The sequence below is a fragment of the Myotis lucifugus genome, unplaced genomic scaffold, assembly GCF_000147115.1.
Source record: "Myotis lucifugus unplaced genomic scaffold, Myoluc2.0 scaffold_291, whole genome shotgun sequence".
Taxonomy (NCBI): Eukaryota; Metazoa; Chordata; class Mammalia; order Chiroptera; family Vespertilionidae; genus Myotis; species Myotis lucifugus.
Window position 1 is genome coordinate 775240 of NW_005871339.1, and position 3445 is coordinate 778684.

Here is a 3445-nt window from a genome sequence, read left to right on the forward strand (position 1 = left end):
CCCATGGGCCCTCTTGTTTCTGGCACACAGAGGAGCTGGGCATGTGAGCAGTGGTGGCCCATGTGGCTGGGCTCTGGGAAGCCTGGACTGAAGTTCTGGGCACCCATGGGGCACCCACTGGACAGCTACGGAAAGGTGTCTTTTTCTACCTGTAAAATGGGGGTGAGGGGCCTGCCTCTCAGGATGCTGAGATGAGGTATGTGAGGCTCTCAACAGACAGGAAAACGTGGCAGGGGACGGGGGTCAGGACCAAGTGCTTGGGGTCAGCCCAGCAGGGATCAAGCCGGGCAGAGGGGGAGGAGAGAGTGGATTTCACCCCGATGCTGACTCAGCAGAGGTCAAGCGGAAGCTCAGCGGGAGAAGGCGCATTTGTCTTTATCTGGGTGTGACCTCATCCATGCAGGAAATGACCCGCTGAAGGTCACCCACGCATGGGAGGCCAGGCTGGGCAGAGAGAGCTGAGACTGTGGGCGGTGTGCTGGGTGGTCACTGGAAGACCTAATCTTTCCACACTTTAGCAATAATGAAAATTCCACGTTAAACAGGCTGCCTGACCCAGGGAGAGAAAGCACAGATGCTGGGGGGCGGGGGGGGGGGGCTGGTCCCTAGGCACTGCCCACCCATACGCCCCGCTGCCATCTCTGAGCAACAGGAGCAAAGGGGTTTTAGCATTTAAAAAATATATATTTTATTGATTTTTTACAGAAAGGAAGGGAGAGGGATAGAGAGTTAGAAACATCGATCAGCTGCCTCCTGCACATCCCCTACTGGGGATGTGTCCACAACCGAGGTACATGTCCTTGACTGGAATCAAACCTGGGACCCTTCAGTCTGCAGGCTGATGCTCTATCCACTGAGCCAAACCAGTTAGGGCGGTTTTAGCAGCCAATCAATGATTCTCTCTCATCATTGATGTTTCTATCTCTCTCTCCCTCCCCATTCCTCTCTAAAATCAATAAAAATATATTTTAAAAATAAAATAGGGTCCTATCTTTTCCAAATTGTCTATGAAGGCCACATATTTGTTTTATAATTAGAAAAAGATGTTATTATAAAAACAAGTTAATCAGACACAGGACAAAACCAAGGGGACCCAAGCCCCACATGCCTGCCTGTAAGGAGCTAGGAGAGGGTTGGAAGGAGAGGAAACCAATGCAGCTGAAGGATAGGGGGGAGGGGGAGGCTTTGGGGCCAATTCTCGCTTCTCGAGGGCAACGAGGGGACAAGCCACGAGGGCCACGCCTTACTCTGGTGGCTGCAGAGCTACCACTTGTCGAAATCGTGGCTTGGGCAACCTCCTCCCAGGCCTCTTCCTCTTACCCCACCCACTTCCCTGAGTCACCCCAGTGATCCCATGGTGAGTCCGAGTCCGGAGGTTCCAAATGCTGGACTTCCACAGCCTGGGAATTGTAATTGTTTACATCTAACTTCCTGTTGTATTCCTGGGATGCAGCCAGCCCTGGAGCTCCAGGTCCCAGGCTCTGTGGGTAGAGGTGCACAGGTTGGAGCCAATGGGGCGGCGATTCCCTGGAATTCGCCCAGTTAGGGAGATGCTCAGACAATGAACTGTTTCTTAGAGACCGAACAGATCATTTAAAACCCCAGGCGTCCCTAAACCAAAGTCAAAGGCTGTAGGTCAAGAGGGCAGTGGCGACCAGCAGCCCAGCACACCGGGTCCCAGAGGCCAGGGTGCCTCCTTCGGGCAGTGGGACTGAGAGGCACATCTGTCCAGGGTCCCACACGTTCAGGAGGCACAGGTGACACGCACCTGTCCTCCCCCCCCATGGGCAGCTGCTCACCTGCTTGCCCACTGTGTCTGGGAGAAGCTGCTGGGGGGAGGCGGGGGCTGGGAACCTTTTCCAGAACCAGGCCTGGTGCAGGACAGCGGACTTGGCTTCTGCCTGTCTCTCAACCCGTAGCCGGTGGATGGAGCCCATGGTGCACTGAGGCTTGGGCAGGCCTCAGAGAATGTCCTAGAACACAGTGCCTCCTTTCCAGAGCCGATTCCTTGGGAAAGCAAGGGAGGGTCCCCCAAAAGGTGGGAGGGGGAGAAAGCCCCAGGGGCTGGAGTGGGCAGGAAGGGCTGGGGCATACTCAGAACTTAGCCCCTGACCAGGCACCCTAAGTCCAGCGCACTGAGCCTCCACCTTCCACAGGCGTCCTGCCTGTTGCCTACACTGGCTCCGCCACACCCCAAACCTCATACCTGAGCTATCTGCATTTACTCTTTAACGACTCCGGAGTCACTGGAATCTGAGCACGTGCTACCTACAGCTGTTGATCCTTAAAGACTCCTACCATCCCCATTGTAGAGATGGGGAGACTGAGGCTCACAAGGTCCCACCTTATCCAAGTCAACTCCAATCCTGGCTGCCTCCCTGGGGGCTGTGAGTAGGGCCTCTCCTCCCTAAGTGAGGTTTGTGCCATTCCAGCACAGCCAAGGGTTCGGGGAGCCTGAGCCAGGGCGGGGGGTGGGGGGTGGGGGGGTGGCGAAGGATGTAGAAAAGACAGACAAAGAGAATAAGCTGGGTCCAGGTGGATCTTCCTGTGCCTGGCTAAGGCCACAGAGAGAGATCCAGAGGCAAGCTGAGCCTTTATTTTATAGCCACAAGGTAGTGGTCACCATAGTTACAATGTTCTTGTGAGTTTCATTTATTTTGGCAGCGGCTTGCTGCATCTCCCTCAGCCCATCAGCTACCCAGCTAAGATCTAGGGAGGTCATAAGACCAAGCCTAATTATGTTAAGAGGGCTGTGCCCTCTAAGCTGGGACTTGTTTGTGGCTTTGCCAAAAGGTCAGTCCGAGGCTTAACCCTATAGCCCAGTGGTTCGCAACCTTCTGGCCCTTTAAATACAGTACCTCATGTTGTGACCCAACCATAAAATTATTTTCGTTGCTACTTCATAACTGTAATGTTGCTACTGTTATGAATCGTCATGTAAATATCTGATATGCAGGATGGTCTTAGGCGACCCCTGTGAAAGGGTCGTTCGACCTCCAAAGGGATCGTGACCCACAGGTTGAGAACCCCTGCAGCCGCTCCCTACAAGGTTGGACTCTGACCAGGCAGCATTGGGGGCGAGAGGACTCAGTGGGAAGAGCGGCTGATAAAACCGTTGCCCCGGGTGGAGGAAGGTTCATTTGGAGCCAGGTTGACCTGGCTGGGCTGGGCACTGCACCCAGGACGCTGGTGGCCAGCCCCCATGACCAGACCAGGAAGGTGGCCTGACACTGAGCACACGGCACCTGTGGTTAAGCATTGGACAAGGTTTTGGAAGTCTGGTACGCGGCCGGTCCAGGACTGTCTGGGAGCTGATGGAACAATAATTACCACTGCGGCTCGTAGTTCGATAGGTCAGGTGTCCTCTGTTTCTATACTTTATACTGGATGTTTTGTGATTATCCAGCGCCAGTCCCTTGCTGTTTTCACAAGTTAGAGGTGATTC